At 48.9% G+C, this 19,898-nt stretch overlaps 1 long non-coding RNA gene across 3 annotated transcripts; it reads right to left on the reverse strand.

Annotated features, from left to right (window-relative positions):
- Positions 1–157: 157 nt before the first annotated feature.
- LOC117096343 lies at positions 158–19,412 on the reverse strand. Of its 3 annotated transcripts, XR_004442461.1 has the most exons (5): positions 18,852–19,412; positions 17,616–17,728; positions 2,684–2,842; positions 1,363–1,554; positions 158–1,205 (listed from the first exon to the last, which is right to left on the reverse strand). It is a non-coding gene; the product is annotated as an uncharacterized LOC117096343 (long non-coding RNA). The 3 variants fall into 3 exon arrangements; XR_004442460.1 differs by lacking the exons at positions 158–1,205; positions 1,363–1,554 and adding an exon at positions 1,561–1,957 and having other exon boundaries at positions 2,460–2,842; positions 18,852–19,408; XR_004442459.1 differs by lacking the exons at positions 158–1,205; positions 1,363–1,554 and having other exon boundaries at positions 1,561–2,842; positions 18,852–19,408.
- Between the last annotated feature and the right edge of the window lie 486 nt (positions 19,413–19,898).

Raw genomic sequence — 19,898 nt, forward strand, 5'->3', positions numbered from 1 at the left:
TGGGGAAACCCCGTCTCTATTAAAAATACAGAAATTAGCTGGGCGTGATGGCTCGTGCCTGTAGTCCAAGCTACTCACTTGGGAGGCTGAGGCAGGAGAATCCCTTGAACCTGGGAGGCGGAGGTTGCAGTGAGAAGAGATCACGTCACTGCACTCCAGCCTGGTGACAGAACAAGACTGTCTCAAAATAAATAAATAAATAAATAAATAAATAAAGATTCCTATAACCCATTCAATAGCATCTTAGTAAATTTATGCTTCACAATGGTCCTTGGAGGCAGGAAATGTTATTCCCGTTGTACAGATTAGAAAACTAAGGCACAGAGGCACAGAGAAGCTAAACAAGAAGCTAAGCCCAGCAGCTCAGGTGGCAGAGCTGGGACCGACGTAGGCCTTCGGCCTCTGCTGTGCCTCTTCCCTCAAAGGGTCCCACAGCTCTGCGGCAGGGAAGTGGGGGATTGAAGAAGGCAGGAGGGGGCAGAGAGGCGAGTTGGGAGCCCAGGCAGCCCGCTGGTGTCTCGGGGAAGAAAATGCTATTGCCCTTCCTCCTCACCACTCCCTTCTGCCTCCACTCCAGCTCCAGCCTTCTCCGAAGGAGAGTCTCCTCCATCCTTCGCCAGGGGATCCCCTGTGGACAGCTGCAGGCTGCTTCACACCGTGAGTAACATTTCCCTGGGATGCTTTCAGAGTCGTGAGGTTTAAGGCAGAACTGGCAAATGGCTTCCATTTCAAACACCAGCCTTCATTCATCGACAGAGGCTGCCTGGGGCTGTGTTGAGAAGGATTCCGAGGCTCAGTTGGGACCCAGTGGGAAAGCTTCTGACAGTGTCCCTGGAGACATTCGCCAGGAGAGGAGCGAGGAGGGCAGGGTTTTCTGGGCTAGGCTAGGGAAGAGCTAGGCCCTCTTAAAAAAGGGTAACCCAAGACCCCCACAACAAACCCAAGGGAGGGCAAGCAGCCTCCAGAGAACCCAGCCTGTGCTCTTGGCCTCTGTGAAGCCCAGTCTTCCACACTGAGAGGAGGCGAGGAGGGCGGGCCATCCAAAGTGCCTGGAGCCTTCCCAGGGATGATGGCAGCTGGAGCTCCTGGAACCCTTGGGGAGGAGAGACACTTGGCAGGTGCCTGCGCATTTCCCACAGCCTACACTGTGCGTAACAGGCCAGCCGGTCATTGTCTCACTTCCATAATTAGCCCAAAGTTCCTGCCTGCAAATAAGGAGAATGGTGTGGGTGTGAGGGTGCGGCAGCGTGGTGGGGAGCTTGACTCATACCCAGCAATGTCTCCCCCCGGGGAGTGGGACCCCCTCCTCATCCCTGGGTGAGCAGCCTGCTCAGCTACGATGGCTGGCCAGCTCCAAGTCACCTGTAAGTGGCCATTGCAATTGTCCTGGTCACTGTGGCCATCAGCATTTGTTCAGCTGTGTGGGAAGCACTTGGGTACCCCTTTTCTCCTGTAATCCTTCCCTGCCTCAAGAGATGGGGATCACTGTTATCATCACACCATCACCATCACCACCCAACACAAGGAATGAGGCTTGGAGAGCAATGTAACCTCCTGAAACAGAGGCGGCATTTGAACCCAGAACCGACTGACATCCACTGCTCCCGTGCCATCTGTGCCGTCATCAACTCACACTCCTCCCAGACAACGGCCCTGGGGGTGGTCATTGCAGAAGCAACTGGCTCTCTAGAACATTCTAGAGATTGGCTTTTGGGACACATATTTTCATCTTAAGGAAGAGCTGGTATATTTTTAGGATGGGCAGACTTCCCAGGGTTCCGTCAGCCAGTCCAGGGTACCTGAGTCCACAGAGCTTCCCTCCCTCTCTTGGAAGGAGCACGGCAGAGCAGAAAGATGGGGAGAGGCCCCGCCCATGTCCCCGGGGTCTTCCCCTGGATCTGAAGGGTCTTAGACTAAGGTCAAGCTTAATAGCAAGTGAGATTTCTATTTCCTGCCTCTGGGAAGAAAGGGAAACAAGTATCAATTACAGGCAGAACTGTCAGTCAGAAGAAAGCCGTCTCTCTTGCTTTGGAGTGTACAGTTAATTAAGCCTGCAAAGAGGAACAGCTCCACCAGCCACAAATCATGCCATCTCTGGGGACCCAGGTACCTGCTAGCCCAGGGGAGAGGGTCCCAGGGTGGAGAGCCGAGGAGGCTGCAAGTGCTCCTGTTAAAGCTTCTGGGCAGGTTTGCAACCCTGGGAGCACCTGAGAATCACCCGGGCTGCTCTTCAAATTACGGCTGCCAGGCCGCTCCAGCGATATTCGTGTACTTGGTCAGGGGTGGGGACAGACACCGGCACCCGCGTTTTTTAAATCTCCCCAGTGATTTCTTCATGCAGCCAAGGTCAGCAAGCGCGGATGGGTGCTGGATGCATGAGGGGCTGCCCACTGCCCACTGGTGCCAGCCCTGCCTGCTCCCCACCCATGCCCGGACTCTCTTGTCACCAGGGGGCCCACCTGAATCCCCTCAACAAACCCAAGGGAAGATGAGCAGCCTCCAGAGAATCCAGCCCATGCCCTTGGCGTCTGTGAAGCCCAGTCTTCCAGCTGAGCCCAGACACTAAGAGTAGGTGAGAAGGGCCGGCCATCCAAAGTGCCTGAGGCCCTCCTTAGTGCCTGCGTTGGCTTCAACCTCACGGCCTTGTTCCCATCGGTTGTCCACACCCCTTCCTGTTCCACACCTCTCCCTGGCCCCTGCTTCCTGCTCTCCGTCTTCCCAGCTTTCAGGCCTGACTGCTGAGCCTCCTGCTGTGTTTCCTCCGTTCTGGGTCCGCGGGTGGGAGCAGGAGTAAGCCTTCTGATAGACACAGCCCAGTCAGGAAACTGTTGTTTAGCTCCATCTGGAGGGACAAAAGAAAGGCAAGAATGTGAAGGGAGGGGAAGGTTGAGGGAAGGGGGCCGCACAACAGGTAGCTGAGGGGTGCAGGAGGGAACCCCACCTGCCCATTCAAGGAAGATGACTCTCCAGGAAGGAGATGGTGACCAAGTACCTACAGGTGCCCAGCAGAGTGCAAGGAGGTAGGAGGGGCCACATGGAGGTCAGTGTGTGCCAGGTCCTGCACCAGGCCTGGGAACGCTGCAGGGGAGAAGAGAGGCCTGCCTCTGCCTCACAGCAAGGACATTCTGTTCGGGGAGACTAAGAGTAAACAAACCAACCTGCTTACAGGCAAGGTCACATGGGAGAGCCACACGCATTGGAAAGAAAACTGGTGATGGGAGAGCCGGTGAGGACCGTGGGCTCGGTTATGAGGCTGTCGGAGAGACACTCTCTGAGAAGCGGGGGATGTGGAGCGGAGACCCCAATAGCTGGCAGGAAACAGCCAGGCAGAGACCTGGGGGCGGAACGTTCTGCTGGAGGGGAAAAGTGCCAAGTCCCAGAGGCGGGAAAGAGCTTAATGCATGCGAGAGATAAAAGCCACTTTGTGGCTGCAAGTGAATGAAAGTGGGGAGTGAAAGGCAAAGTCTGAGAGATAAGCAGGGGCTGGATTATGCAGAGCCTTGAAGACTGAAGGAGGAATGTGAGCGTTCCTGCACATTCCAGAGGGCAGAGAATGGTTCAGGGTGAGAAAGGAAGCCACTTGGGACTTCCACATGTGGCCAAGGCAGAGTAACTGGCCCTTCCGTAAGTCAAAAACTATGCAATTAAGGCTGGGTGCAGTGGCTCATGCCTATAATCCCAGCACTTTGGGAGGCCGAGGCGGGTGGATCACCTCAGGTCAGGAGTTCTAGACCAGCCTGGCAATATGGCGAAACCCCATCTCTACTTTAAAAAATGCAAAAACTAGCTGGGTGTGGTGGTGCACATCTGTGGTCCCAGTTACTGGAGAGGCTGAGGCAGGAGAGTCGCTTAAACCTGGGAGGCAGAGGTTGCAGTGAGCTGAGATTGTGCCATTGCACTTCAGCCTGGAGGACAGAGTGAGACTCTGTCTCAGAAACAAAACAAAACAAAACAAAACAAAAAACAAAAACTATGCAATTAAATTAAGTGCATGAGGCAGCTCCTTGGAAGAAGTGGGCAGCAGGCAGTGCAAGGCTGCGATCCCTCAGAGAAGGAAAGCCTGCAGAGGCGCCTGCAAACAACAACCAGCTCCTGTCCAAGGCAGAATTTTCTGACCAAAGCACAGAGATCTGGAGTCCAAACAGAGCTCAGTGGCCATGGTGAGCTGACAAGACAACCATTGGGGATGACTGGGATCAGTAGAGTCAGGCAATCAGATAGGTAGAAACTGTTGACAGGGAACCCTAGGAGTCAATGTGGGGGTCTGCTGTTGAGTTCATTGTTGAGGTAGGAGCTGTACATGCTCGGAGACTAAGAAGACCAAGACTTTCAGAGACCAGACACTATGAGATTGAAAGCGAAACGGAACTGCCAGAGGTTCGAGCTGAGCTAGGGGGAGAATGCTCCTGGTGAATATTGAAATTCTAGCCTTGCCAGGGTAGAGAAATCTTAACACTTTGATAACACTCCTGGCGTCCACTGAGATCCTTAAAAGGTTATGCCTAAGAATGACACAGTGGACTTTGGGGACTCAGTGGGGAAAGGATAGGAAGGGGGTGAGGGATAAAAGACTACAAATTGGGTGCAGTGTATACAGCTCAGGTGATGCAAAATCTCACAAATCCCCACTAAAGAACTTACTCATGTCACCAAACACCACCTGTTCCCCAATAACCTATGGAAATAAAAAAGAATCATAAATAGTATAGCAAACCAGCATCATAATAAATGGTATCCTAATGTTAGAAAAACAGGCTATGCCTTAGGAGTAGGGACAATACCCTAGTATACTTATTTATACTAAACCTCCCCCTAAAAAGCCTAAAACCAAGCCCTGAAAAGATCTGCAGGGAAAACAGAGTTCAGAGAGAATTCCTGCCAAATCAAAGGGCCAAGGGAACACATAGTCTTTCTACCGTCCACACAAAGTGTGAAACCAAACCTATATACGTTCAAAGTGGTCAGCTAGTAACTTAACTCTCTGATAAAATGAGATACACTTTTTAGAGGAAGGTAGCAAAATCCAGGATCTCTACAATAGATTATACACAATGCCAACCATTCAATAAAAAAAGTCACTTGGAACAAAAAGAAACAGAAACGTGATTGACAGTCAAGGAAAAAAGCAGTCAATAGAAACTAAACTTGAGATGGCTCTGATATTGTGCTTAGTAGACAAAGACTCTAAAATAAGCATTATAAATATGTCCAAAGAATTAAAGAAAAAAGCCTTTGAGAAACTAAAGGATATTGTATTAATGAATGAACAAGTAGGAAATCTCAATAGAATAATAAAAACTATTAAAAATGCAAATTCTAGAACTAAAAAGTACAATAATTTTGATGAAAAATTCACTCGATGGGCTTCACAATATATTAGAGATAACAGAAACAAAAAAGATAGGGACCATGAGACAAGATCAATAAAAATTATTGAAACTTCAGAACAGAGATGGAAAAAAAAAAAAATGAAGAAAAATGAACAGGGTAGATGAAGGGCAGTCTTTTCAACAACAGCATGAGAGTAATACACACTATATGCATATTGCATGTGTAATATGCCCATGTTAAAAAAAGAACTTAGACACAGACCTTAGACCTTGTATAATAATTAACTCAAAATATATCATGGATCTATTTGGAAAACAGAAAACTACAAAACTTCTTGAAGAAAACATAGAATAAAATCTACATAATTGGCCGGGCGTGGTGGCTCAAGCCTGTAATCCCAGCACTTTGGGAGGCCGAGACGGGCGGATCACGAGGTCAGGAGATCGAGACCATCCTGGCTAACACGGTGAAACCCCGTCTCTACTAAAAAAAAAATACAAAAAACTAGCCGGGCGAGGTGGCAGGCGCCTGTAGTCCCAGCTACTCGGGAGGCTGAGGCAGGAGAATGGCGTGAACCCGGGAGGCGGAGCTTGCAGTGAGCTGAGATCTGGCCACTGCACTCCAGCCTGGGCGATAGAGCGAGACTTCGTCTCAAAAAAAAAAAAAAAAAAAAAAATCTACATAACCTTGGGGTTGATGATGAAGTTTTAAATACAACACCTTGCTCTGGCAAGAATGCGGAGCAACAGGTGTTCACATTCATTGCTGGTGAATGTGGGATTTGCATTCATTGCTGGGAATGCAAAATGGTACAGCCACTTTGCAAGACAATTTGACAGTTTATTACGAAGCCAAACACAAGCTTACCATACTATTAAGCAATTGCCTTTCTAGGTACACTCAAGGGATTTGAAAACTTATGCCAATGCAAAAACCTGCAAGCAACTATTTATAGCAGGATTATTCATAATTGTCAAAAAAACATGAAACAATTGGTGAATGATTAAACTGTGGCACATCCTTACAATGGAATATTATTCAGCAATAAAAAGAAAAGAGTTATCAAGTTATAAAAAGACATGGATGAATCTTAAATGCATATTGCTGAGTAAAAGAAGCAAGTCTGAAAAGGTTTTCCTATTACATAATTCCAATTATATGATAAAAAAAGGCAAAACTATAGAAATCTTAACTAGATCAGTGGTTGCCAGGGGTTTGAGATGTAGATGAGGGGGTTGAATAGGTGAAGAAAAGGGTAATTCTTTAGATGGTAAAACTATTCTGTATGAAATCTTCATGGTGAACATAAGATACTAAGCATTTGTCAGAATGCATCAAACTTTACACATAAAGAGTAAACCTTAGTGTATGCAAATGTTAATAATCTACATAAGAGGTGGTGGAATCCCAGAATGGAATATAGAATATGCCAAAAGGATCTAACTGCATTACAAATGTATGAAGTGACCTCACTGAAGGGGACTGGGAGAAGGTGCAGATGTAAGTAACTTTGGAGATGAGTGGCGTGTATAAGACTAAAGGCACAAGAAACTGTACATAAGCACTGTGCTCTAGTTGATAAAGTCATTTCTCACAGGAACATGAGTAAGAATTCTGAAACCATGATGCAAGTAAACTGGAACCGAACAATGTGGTGGATGGATGGTGGGTAGTGGGAGCCCAGTTTCTTACTGTCAGGGTGTCAGATTACAGGCAAGGAAAGGGAGGGAGCTACAGTGATTCATGTGGAAATGAATGAGAGTTGTAGACATCAGCGTGAACTCACATTTAGGTTAAAATAAATACAGATGCTGCCTATAGCTATATGTATATACATGGGTCAGTATATACACATATATCTCTTTGCTCTGTTCATGTCAAAGACATTCACCCATGTCTTTTTATAACTTGATAATTCATTTCTTTCTGTTGCTGAATAATATTCCATTGTAAGGATGTGCTGCAGTTTAGCCATTTGCCTATTATTTCATGTTTTTGATAATTATCAATAATGCTGCTATAAATTGTTGCTTGCAGGTTTTTGCTTTGGCATTTCAAATCCCTTGAGTGTACCCAGGAGGGCAATTGCTGGATGGTATGGTGAGCTTGTGTTTGGCTTCGTAAGAAACTGCCAAACTGTCTTCCCAAGTGGCTGTGCCATTTTGCATTCCCACCGGCAAGGAATGTGAACACCTGTTGCTCTGTATTCTTGCCAGAGCAAGGTGCTGTATTTAAAAACTCATCACCAACCCCTGTCAGCTGAAAGGGCCTGGAGGTGATAATACCCCAGTAGAAATGGGCACACTGAATACGTAAGTCTGAGTTCCTAATATCCTTCTCAAATAAAGAAACCAGGACTCCTTGGAGAAATACTGGTTCTAGGACTGGGGTAGGGAATACACAAAATAAGCCAGGAGCATCTCCTAGTGCCAGAAAGTAAGAAAATGCTAAAGAGACACAGAGGCCCACTGGAGGAGTGGGCAAAGATGGAATAATTCGGGCACCAAAATAAATGAAGCCGCATTGGCTATGTAATTATAAGCAAGTATAAAATAAATATACCTGAGTCCATACTGATATAAATACTAATACTTACATTTGGCTGGTGCAAAAGTAATACTACCTAATATTAATAAAAGATTGAATAAGTAAAGAAATGGAGAGAAAACTTAAGTCTCCCATGCAGAAGATTTTCAAATACTTTATGTAGATACTCCATACTTAAGGAAGTGGGATGTAACTCCCTACTCTTGAAGCGCGGAGGTACATAGCAGCTTTCTTCCAGAGTATAGTATGGAAACGAGGGGAAAGAGTAAGTTTACAGGGAGAAACCTGACCATCACCACCTTGGTCAGGGATCATCTCAGCCTCAACAGTGATATGCCAAGTTGGGAGGATGTCCCCTTGATATGATATGATGAGAATAGCATTTCACCTTTGTGGCCTTCTTCCTTAAAACCCTAAACTCCACTCTAATCCTGAGAAAAACCCTTTTGAAAATCCCAATTAAAGCATACAAAATACCTGAGCAGCGACCCTTAAAATTGGCAAGTGGCCGGGCACGGTGGCTCACGCCTATAATTCTAGCACTTGGGAGGCTGAGGCAGGCAGATCACGAGGTCAGGAGTTTGAGACCAGCCTGTCCAACATGGCGAAACCCTGTCTTTACTAAAAATACAAAAAAATTAGCTGGGCATGGTGGTGCATGCCTGTAGTCCCAGCGACTCGGGAGGCTGAGGCACGAGAATCACTTGAACCTGGGAGGCGGAGGTTGCGGTGAGCCGAGATTGCATCAGTGCACTCCAGCCTGGATGACAGAGTGAGACTTGTCTCAAAACAAACAAACAAACCAAAAACCAAAAAAAAAAACCCAAAAAACAAAAAACCTGGCAAGTCATCAAATACAATGTAACTCTGAGAAACTGTCATAACCAAGAGGAGCCTAAGGAAATATGTCTGCTAATTATAACATGGTGTCTTGGATGCCATCCTGGAAGAGAAAAATGACTTCAGGATATCTGAATGAAGTATGAACTTTAGTTAATAATAATGCATCAGTGTTCATTAATTATGACAAATGTCCCATACTAAGATATTAATAACAGGGGAAAGTGGATATGAGCACGATGGGAACTCTCTGTACTCTCTTTGGAATAATTCTATAAATCTAAAACTGTTTAAAATGTATTTCAAAAAATTAACAGAGACTTAAGGGACAATACCAAACAGTGTGATAAATTAGTCATGATAGTCATGAAGACTTAGATTAGGGAAGAGAAATCTTTGAAGAAGTAACGGGTGAAAGTTTGTCAACACTGATGAAAAGCACTCATGAAACTGTAAAATCAAGTAGAATGCATAGAAGGAAACAACACGCTTTTTCACATCATATTCAAGCTTCTAAAAACCAAATAAAAAGATAAAATTTTAAAAGCAGCCAGAAAATAAGTCACATCACATACAGGAAAACACAATAAGAATATTCATGATGAACTTTTTTGTTTGTTTGTTTGTTTTTGAGAGGGAGTCTTGCTCTATTGCCCAGGCTGGAGTGCAATGGTGCGATTTCAGCTCACTGCAACCTCTGCCTCCCGGGTTCAAGTGATTCTCCTGTTTCAGCCTCCGGAGTAGCTGGGATTCCACGCCCAGCTAATTTTTGTATTTTTAGTAGAGACGGGGTCTCCCCATGTTGGCCAGACTGGTCTCAAACTTTTGACCTCAGGTGATCCATCCACCTCGGCCTCCCAAAGTGCTGGGATTACAGGTGTGAGCACTGTGCCCAGCCATGATGGGCTCCTTAAGCAGAAACAATGAAAAACAAAAAGAAAGGGATGATATTTTTAAAGTTCTGAAATAAAAAAAACTGTCAATCTAGATTTCTATAATCAGTAAAAGCATTCTTCAAAAATGAGAGTTAAATAAAGAAATCTTTAAATAAATGGAAGTGAAGAGAATTACAGCAAAACTACAGTTAAAAAAAATGCTGCAGGATGTCTTTTGGGTCAAAACTGAGAGACAGAGGAATGAATGAAGAGCACCAGAAACGACAACTAAATGGGTAAATATAAGGGGCTCTCTCTTCCTTCTTATCGTTACTTAAAAGACATCTTACTCTATGTATTAGTCCATCTTTATGCTGCTGATAAAGACATACCCAAGAGTGGGTAATTTGTAAAGGAAAAGAGGATTAATGGACTCACAGTTCCACGTGGCTGGGGAGGCCTCACCGTCATGGTGGGAGAGGAAAGGCATGTCTTACATGGCGGCAGACAAGAGAGAATGAGAACCAAGTGAAAGGATTTCCCCTTATGAGACCATCAGATCTCATGAGACTTATTCACAACCCTGAGAACAGTATGGGGGAAACTGCCTCCGTGGTTCAACGATCTCCCACCAGGTCCCTCGCAAACACATGGGAATTATGGGAGCTACAATTCAAGAGGAGATTTGGGTGGGGACACAGCCACACCAGATCACTATACGATCAAAATGAAGTGTAAGGTAGGGCTTATAACATACGTAAAAATAAATGATATGAAAACAATTGCTCAGGGTCAGGTAAGTGAAATTACACCACTGTATTTGCGAAGTGAGAAGTGTAAAGTAAAAAGAGGAAGCAGAAAGCGTGGAATTCAGGTGTGAAGCATGAAGAGAGACTCTAAATAAACTTTGATAAGTTAAGGATGCATATTGTTACCTCCAGAAAAACCACTTAAAAATAAAATCAGTACAGGAATTGCTAAGAAGCCAATAGCAGAAATAAAATGGAGCACTAAAAAATATCTAATCGACCTAAAAGTAAGCAAAAAGGAGCAACAGGGGAACAGAAAGCAGAGGAAAAAATAACAAGGTGGTAGACTTAAACCCAATCATATTACTATTACATGAAATGCCTCAATTAAACAGCGGAGATTGTTGAAGTGGATAAAAAAAGCATGACCCAATTATATACTGCTTACAAGAGATTCATTTTAAATAAAAAGGTTGAAAGTAAAGGCCAGGAAAAGATAAAACATGCACATAATATTTTTTAAAAATCTGGTGTGGCTATATTAAGAACACAGTAGACTTTAAAGCAAAAAGTATTACCAGAGACAAAGAAGGACACTTCATAATGGCATGAACCCGGGCGGGTGGAGCTTGCAGTGAGCCTAGATTGCACCTCTGCACTCCAGCCTGGGTGACAGAGCGAGACTCCGTCTCAAAAAAAAAAAAACAAAAAAAAAAACAACAACAACAAAAAAGAAGGACACTTCATAACGATAAAAGAATTCATTTAACAAGTAAATATACCTAAATATATGTGCATTATTTAACAGAGCATCAAAATATACTAAGCAAAAACTGATAAAAGGGGAGAAACAGATACATCCACAATCATAGTTAGAAATTTTAATACTCCTGTCAGCAATTGATAGTACAATAAACAGAATATTCATAAGGTTATAGATATTGGAACAGCACATTCAAACAACTTGATTTAATTGGTATTTATATAACACCCCATCCAACAATTGCAAAGAACACATTTTTTAAGTGCACTTGGAACATTCACCATGATGGGCCATATTCCGAGCCATAAAACAAATCTCGATAAATTCCAAAGGATTGAAATAATAATGAGTATGCTTTCTGACCATAACAGAATTAAGTTAGAAATCAATAACAAAAATGATATCTAGAAAGTTGCCATGTGTTTGGACATTGATAAATACACTTCTAAATAACCTAAGAGTCAAAGAAGAAATGACAAAGGAAACTAAAATATATTTCTAACTGAATAAAAAAACTACCACCTATCAAAATGTGGGGGATGCTGCAGTACTTAGAATAAAATTTCTTTCGTACATGCCTAAATTTAAAAAGAAGACAGGTTTAAAATTGGTCATCAAAATTTCCACCATAAGAAGCTAGGAAAAAGAAGTGCAAACAAAATCCAAAATAAGTAGAAGAGGAAAGACGTAAGTACACACTGAGAATGGCCTTGTTCTTGTGTTGACGTTGCCCTACTCTGCCATCCTCCACCATCTCCTTAAGACCAAACATCGTGCCTTCAGGAAAGTTGCAGAGTTCTGATGGAGAGATATTTGAAGTTGATATGGAAATTGTCAAGTAATCTGTGACTATCAAGACCACGTTGTAGGCCGGGTGCGGTGCCTCACGCCTGCAATCGCAGCACTTTGGGGCCAAGGCGGGCAGATTGCCTGAGGTCAGGAGTTCAAGACCAGCTTGGCCAACATGGTGAAACCCCATCTTTATTAAAAATACAAAAATTAGCTGAGTGTGGGGGCAGGTGCCTGTAATTCCGGCTACTGGGGAGGCTGAGGCAGGAGTATCACTTGAACTCAGGAGGTGGAGCTTGCAGTGAGCCAAGATAATACCACTGCACTCCAGCCTGGGTGACAGAATGAGACTCCGTCTCAAAAAAAAAAAAAAAAAAAAAAAAAAAGGCGGATACGGTGGCTCATGCCTGTAAACTGGAAAACACTCATGAAACTGTAAAATCAAGTAGAATGCGTGGAAGGAAAAAACACGCTTTGTCACATCATATTCAAGCTTCTAAAAACCAAATAAAAAGACAAAATTTTAGAAGCAGCCAGAAAATAAGTCACATCACATACAGGAAAACACAATAAGAATATTCATGATGGACTTTTTTTTAGAGGGAATCTCAAAAAAAATCCCAGCACTTTGGGAGGCCGAGGAGGGCGGATCATGAGGTCAGGAGACGAGACCATCCTGGCTAACATGGTGAAACCCCATCTCTACTAAAAATACAAAAAGTTAGCCGGGCCTGGTGGTGGGCACCTGCAGTCTCAGCTACTCAGGAGGCTGAGGCAGGAGAATGGCATGAACCCAGGAGGCAGAGCTTGCAGTGAGCCGAGATTGCGCCACTGCACTCCAACCTGGGCGACAGTGTGAGACTCTGTCTCAAAAAACAAACAAACAAACAAACAAAAAAAACTGCTTTGGAAGATTTGGGAAGAAATGAGGAGGGAGACGATGGCTCAGTTCCTCTCCTAAATGTTAATGCAGCAATATTTTAAAAGGTCACTCAGGTGCACCCACGCCAAGGAATGCCCTCCTCCTCCTCCTGAGGGTGATAAGAACCAAGAAGAGTGAACAGATCATTTCTGTTGGGACCCAGAATCCCTGAAAGTTGACCAAAGAAATGCTTTTTGAACTTATTCTGGCTGTAAACTACTTAGACTCATACGTTTGCTTGATGTTACATGTGACCACCACCCACATGATGGAGGGGAAAACTGTAGATTCACAAGACCTTCCTTATCAAAAACAAAGAGGAAGAAGCCTGAGTGTGCAAAGAGAACAGCGGTCTGGAGAGCAGTGAAATGCATCTGACACGAACACTGTGAGGATGGTCCTGAATACTAGCCGTACTGCTCTGTCACTGCGAATGTTACACACCACGGGCAGGTGCAGCAGCAGGTCATGACAGCAGGACACTGTCCTCATTGTGTGTGTAGTTTTGAGTACAGATTCCAAACCTATGTCTGAGTTTCCTCTAGTGTAATCAAAAGTTTCTTTTTTCTTTGCTCTAAATAAAACTGAACGGTGGCTTCTTTACAGAAAGGGGCACCCTGGGTTTTCCCTCTTTTTGTAAAGCGGTTTCTGCCTAGTATCTTGTCCAGATCACTTGAACGACCTTTTAAAAGTTGGCATTGTAAACAAAACAACTTGTAAAAACTTGGGATTACAGGCGTCCAACACCACGCCTGGCTAATTTTTGTATTTTTAGTAGACACAGGGTTTCATGTTGGCCAGGCTGGTCTCAAACTCCTGACCTCAGGTGATCCACCAGCCTTGGCCTCCTAAAGTGCTGGGATTACAGGCATGAACCACCACGCCCAGTCTAACATAGGTCTTAAACAATACTGAGACCATCCTACATGGACAGTTTGTAATCTACTCTATTCATTTGGCGTCAAGGTGTAACATTTTCCCCTGATGTTAAACGTTACTCAGAAATCAGTTTGTGATGGCTGCACGGCATGGCATCCTGCGACGGCCATGATTAGCTTAACCTTTCTTTAGGAGATTCATTCCTGTGACCAGGAAGCAGGAACAGAGGGCGCTGGGAGTCTAGAGTAAGCAGTGGGCCTGCTCGGGGAGTGTCCACCCCGACGGGAGAGACCAGGTCAAGCAAGGCGGGGACACGGGAGCACGTCAGTTCTCCTGGACAGGTGCTCCGGAATCAGGGACTGTGAGAGACAACCGGAGAGGGGTGACCTGCTTAGACAGCGCATGGGGCGGTGCTGGGTGCTCTGGAGGGATGTGGTCCCCCTGCCTCTCCAGCTATTCCTGCAGGACAGGTCCTAGCAGGGACCACTGGCTGGGCCGGGTCAGCTGCCCAGGGAAGGACAGTTCTGGGTGAGGAGTGAGAGCCCATGCTGCCCTGCTTCCAAGTAGCTCCGGAGGCTGGGGAGGCCCTGCGGAGGTTCACATCCGACTCCATGCGGGGAGAGGCCTCTGAGCTTTGTCCCTGCTGTCCCAGCATCCAGGCAGCCGGCCTCCTATTCTCTAAGAGAGGAGCAAGGGGAGCATTCCCAGTCCCTAGCCCTGCTGGGGCCCTGAGAGACCAGCGCACCAGTGCCCAGAGCTCAGAGGAGGCGGGTCTGGGCTTGGGAGGCCCTGAGGGATCTTGGCAGGCAAAGAAGTGGAAGGAAGGGAGGAAGGTGGCTTCCCAGGCGCAGGGGGAGCACCGGCCAAGGGGGTAGTGGGGAGGCCCAGAGTCCAGCAGCTGCACCCACGCTTGCATGTCTGGGGAGGTCAGCCCGGCCCATGCTCTTTCTGCACTGAAGCTGGAGCCCACCAGGACCGGGCTGCTCTGTTAACTCCAGCACACCGAGCAAACTCACAAAGATTAGCGAACTTCTTTCACGTGAGCTGAGTCGAAGCGGAGGAGCAAACATGGGCGCCTGTGAGTCTGGCGCCTTCACCTGTGAGAAGGCAGACAAGCCCCTCACTCGCCCCGGAGGAGGAATCACTGGTTTGAGAGGCGAGAGTGAGGCCCAGAGGGGTCAGGAGATGCACCCGGGCTCCCCAGGCACGGGGGAAATGCCCAGGAGAAACAGGCAGAACCAGGGAGGAGCCCTCGCGGCACACCAGAGCACTTCCTCGGGAAGGCAGATGCGTTCACAGAGGCCCTGGCCCCCGGGGGTTGGCCGGTAGGAGCGAGGAGCAGAGATCGCAGTAGCCACGGTGGTGGGGGAGCCCTGAACTACGCATCAGGTTCGGAAGACGGCAGCGTTGCAGGGGACACTCATCTGACCGTGAGGCCTGATGAGGGCGTGGTGAGGGAATGAGGTTTGGAAACAGAATGACCCATGGGAACTGTGGTGCTACCGCCTTTTGTTGGGGCGCCCTGGAAAGGTCACCTCACCCTTCTAGACCTCGGGCTTCCCGTCTGCCAAATGGGCGTATTCCAGGACCCTCGCAGGTTATCAGGAGCCTGAAGCAAGCCTGTATGTGGGGATGTGTCTGCTCCCTTATTCACTCATTCTCAAGCACCTGCTGTGTGCATCTCCTATGGAGTAGCGCCTGGGGGCGACAGTGGTACCCTCGCGAAGACTCAGCCCAGCTGGGGAGAAGCACAGAGTGGACGGTGGTGGCCATTGTTCCTTCCAGTCCATTCTTTGATCCCAGCCCTGCTCTGGACAGGCAGACCCTCTGTCTTCTTTCATCTTCCAGAAAAGGAAACTGAGGCAGCCTAGGGCGGGGAAGCGCCTTGCCCAAGCTGACTCGCAGGCCAGGCTCCTGGGTCAGGCACTGCCCACAGCAGGAGGGCCTGGGAGACCCCCGGTCCAGCCCTGTGCTTCTCAGGGGAGAAGGCTGAGGACCACATCGCTTAAGTGCCTTGGTCCTTCTCCTCCGGAACAGTCACAGTGAGCAACAACTCAGGGCAGGTATGGGCGAGTTTGAGCGCTGGAAATCTCAGCTGGGATGCTGGCATCTGGGGAAGGCCGGGCTCTATAAATAAACCACTCGCCTAAGCCCGGGAGCAGGCAGGAGCCTGGAGAGCCAGAGCTGCCGCCTGCCACTCCCCACAGATGACGGCGGCACAGCCGGAGGGCCCCCCTCTCAGGCAGCTGGTCCCTGGGATGGGCTGGCAGCAGGTGGCAGCCAAGAATATTTGACCCCCTGATCCTGAGGGCACCCCACCTCCACAGACACATGCACATCTATGCCCTGAGCTGGGACGAGCTGCACAGAGCGGGCTGGCGGCTGCTCCCTGGAAAAGAGGCAGCAGGTCCCTGGGACGCCTGAAGCCGCTTCTCCCGGTGCCAGCCTTGCCCTCTGCATACTGGACAGCAAGAAGCCCAGGCACAGGTAAGCGATGCCTCCTTGTGCCCCTGAAGGGCCTGCTCTCTTGGAGAAGGAGATGCGGGCCGGGGGGTGGGCAAGAGGCTCTGGGAGGAGGCAGGAGCCACCGCTCCCTTGGTTACTTGCATCTTCCCTCAGTTCTAAGAATCCTGGCACAGGCATTGAGCTCTCCTCGCTCCCTGGCTCCCTCTCTGTGCCCCCAGCCTGGTGGGGAAGAGCCTCGCCTTTTCATTCTGGAATATTCTCTTCCCCCATCAAAACACTGGAGTCCTGTTGACTTAATGAGACACTCGCCCCAGGGTAATGGGTTCGCAGGAACCAGGTGGAAAAGCTTTGCTGCCCTGGGTTGCGAGGAGCCGGTGCCTTTGGAGGAGAAAGGCCTCCGCTTCCTGCTCCGGGGTCTGGGTGGGGCAAGGCCAGAAGGCACCGGGCTTCTGCCCCTCTGGAGGGTGGACAGCAGTTCTTCTCGGGAACACTGGCTGGGGAAGATTGTCTTTGGAAGGTGGGGAGAAATCCAAGGAGACAGCCCCCTGGGCAGGTCTCCAGTTCCCCAGTTCTGTGTCACACTTCCAGACTTACACAAAGAAACTCATTTTGGTGAGCGCTGCTTTGGGAGTCGAGCCAGGCCTGACGGACTAGAGGTAGAATGAGCGGACTCGCCTTGGGAGCTCAGTGCATTTGTTCTCGTGCTCAGAGGGGCTGTCAGGCCTGGCTTTCTGCCTAAACAGCTTTCTGTGTCTGGTCCCAGGAAAGGGTATGCACCTGCAGGAGAAGCTGTTAGAGCAAACGTGCAGGACACCTGGGAGATGGCCTCCATGGAGGGGCCTGCTGGCAGCCTTCTCTCGCCCCAGTTCTCAGAGGAAGGCAGGTGCTGGGGGGAGGCCAGAGAGGATTTGGGGCCAACCTTTCCATGGCACACAGCTCAGGAATCACTGGGGGAGTGGGATTAGCCGTGATGGATTTTTCTCCGCCTGAGGGTGAGCTGGCATCTGCCATAGCCAACTCCTGCAGCAGGCTGGCTTGGCTGAGCCCAGGTGTCAGGGCTGCTCGGCTCGGCAGGGCCAGGCTTTGTCTGGGTTGCTTTCCACTGTGGCGGGTCAGGAAACACCAGGCGGCCAGTGCTGGGTCTGGAACGGAGCACACAGCTCCTGCAAATGCAACCCAGGACCCTGAGGCTGCCCAGGGCCAGGTGTCCACCCCACCCCCCTCGCCGTCCACTCTGCCTCCGTCGCCATCTACTCTGGTTGTGTCCCAGGATCTGGTTTCCTTGACCTCTCCCCTGTGTCTTCAAGGAACCCTGCTCAGGAGCCACCTCTTGAACCTGCCCCAGGAAACCCACCCCACTCCCAGCTTTGGTTTAACATCCAATCCTTACATGTGGCCTGTGTCACTAGGACCAGAAACTGAATCACTGCGATCATTGGGGTTGAAATTCCTACCCGGGCTCCTGCTGTGCGCTCCCCAGCCACGTGAATCTTGGCAGAATGCTGGGCTCCTCTAACTTCAGTCTGCTTGTGGATACGATGGCCGCGATGCTTCCTTCCTTACTGGGCTGTGGGAGGATGGACAGATCATACGTGGGAAGCGGGACAGGGATGAGGGATGTGGCCGCCCTTGTGCTGTATGTCATGATAATGTAGTCTTCTGATTAGCCTGTGCATCTCAAAGGCCGATACTTCCCAGCATGGGACCTGGCACACAGTAGGTGTGTAACAATGCTTGTTGAATTCATACATGTGCATGCACACACACACACACAGTCAGGTGACCTGCAAGGGTTATGTGGGCACCTCTGCCCTAGCTCCAACTCATCCCAACGCTGTCTGCCTAGGACAGTGGCCGTGATGCCCACAAAAGCAGCCTCCACACCCCTGTTTCTGGTGCCACCTCTGCCCCACGCAGTCCTGGCCGACACCGCAGGCGGATGGATTTTGGTCCATGGTGCTTGATCACTTCCGTACAATGGGTAGAGCCTCCTGAGGGCAGAGCCAGGGCAAGCTTGGCTGTAAATCACCATAACCACCACCTTCAGGCGCTGGTCTTGGTCTTGGGAGCGTCTGTTCTGTTGTGGCTGATTGGCTTCCTGTTTATGAATGCATGTGCACACCCAGCCTCTTCCCCCATATGCCTCTGAGGTGGGCCTATTCCCGAGAGCTGTCCATAGACCCACGAGGCTGGAAGGAGAGCTCCATCTGACCGGGTGCAGCCTCTGCGAGTGCCCAGGAAGGCTGGGAGAGTCAGAGGTGGTGGTGGTCATTTTCCCAGCTCCACAACCGGGACGCCAGGACCCGGGACAGGGTCCTGCAAGTGTTGTGACAAAGGCCTGAAAACCAAGGCACGTTCCTGCAATCACAACAGTGGCCCCATTTATCAGACACTTGACAGAAAGCCAGGCTTGGTGCGCCATGCTCGCAAACGCTGTCTTACGCATTGAACTGGTCAGCGCTATGGAAAGGAACAACGCTCTGTAAAAATACACCAATTGGCAAAATGATGCAGCGTTCTATATGTTAGTGCAAACAAGTGAAAACCCCATGGTGTCTGCCGGCCACTCCAACAAACATGCCCAGCCTCTAGTGCCAAGCCTCGGCTGTGCATGCTGCCTTGAGCATTCCTCTGGATGCCCCCAGCTCCCTGCCTCTGGGTTCGGTACCATGCACTGCCAGCCCACTTACCCCGGCTGTGGGTACAGAGGGTAAGCTCTGTCTCGTGGATGTGCTGGTGAATTTTACCACCCAGCCGTTTCATTCAGATTACGTCTGCCCATCCAATTTGGGGTACTCCCTGCTCCTGCATGGGTCTGCCATTGCTGTAACAGTGCTCTGTAACAAACAGTCCCCCAGGCTCAGTGGCTCACAGCCACACACATGTGTTGCTCTCACTCCCGGGCCTGTGGTCTGGCTGCGGTTGGCTGTCTTGGTTGGGGATGGCTGGGCTCCACGGAGTTCCGTTGCACTTGGCTCCAGGCTGTGAGTTAGCTTTGGACGGCTCCACACGACTCACGCTGGGGTCTGTTCTTTCTTGATGGTGACCAAAGAGCACGGGGTCAAACCACGCCACATAAGCTCGCAGATGGTCTGCTCATGTGTCTCAGCTACTGTTCCATCTGCCACAGCAGACCACAAGGCCAGGCTCCGAGTCAGCAGGATGAGAGTGTAGACCCCCACCAAACTCTGCTGGAGGGCACTGTGAGGTCACACAGTGCAGGGAGGGAGTGGGGATTGGGGATGGCTGACCGCATCTTCCACACCCACACGTGCCCTCCACCCTCTCTCCAGTTTATTCACGTCTGTCCCTGTCCAGGCTGTCCCTCCTGAGGACAGGAGAGTGGAGGTTTATTAAGTACAGAGCCAGGCCAGGCCCTGAGGGTGCAGATCTCAGTGAGACAAGCTCAAGTTCAGAGTCAAGAGGGGACGTCAGTACTTAGGTAACGGCATTCCTCCCAGCTTAGGCGGCTCAGGAAGAGGAACGGAGATGAGGCCAGGAGCACTTGTGTGTGAATGAGGGAACAGGAAAGTCTTTGCGGGGAGATGGTCCCATAAAGGGGCACCACAGGCTGGATGGGATTTTAGCAGGCAGAGGAATGGGCGGAGGGCATCCCGGAAGGGAGCACTGCCTGGGCAAAGACCTGGAGACGAGAAAGTCTGTGCCGTTCGTTGTTTAGCCTGGCTAGCCCTGCTGCCATTTGCTGAGCAAGCTGCCCTCCCTCCCTGGGCCTGGAC

This window comes from Trachypithecus francoisi, unplaced genomic scaffold (genome assembly GCF_009764315.1).
Source record: "Trachypithecus francoisi isolate TF-2019V2 unplaced genomic scaffold, Tfra_2.0 Lachesis_group14, whole genome shotgun sequence".
Classification (NCBI taxonomy): domain Eukaryota; kingdom Metazoa; phylum Chordata; class Mammalia; order Primates; family Cercopithecidae; genus Trachypithecus; species Trachypithecus francoisi.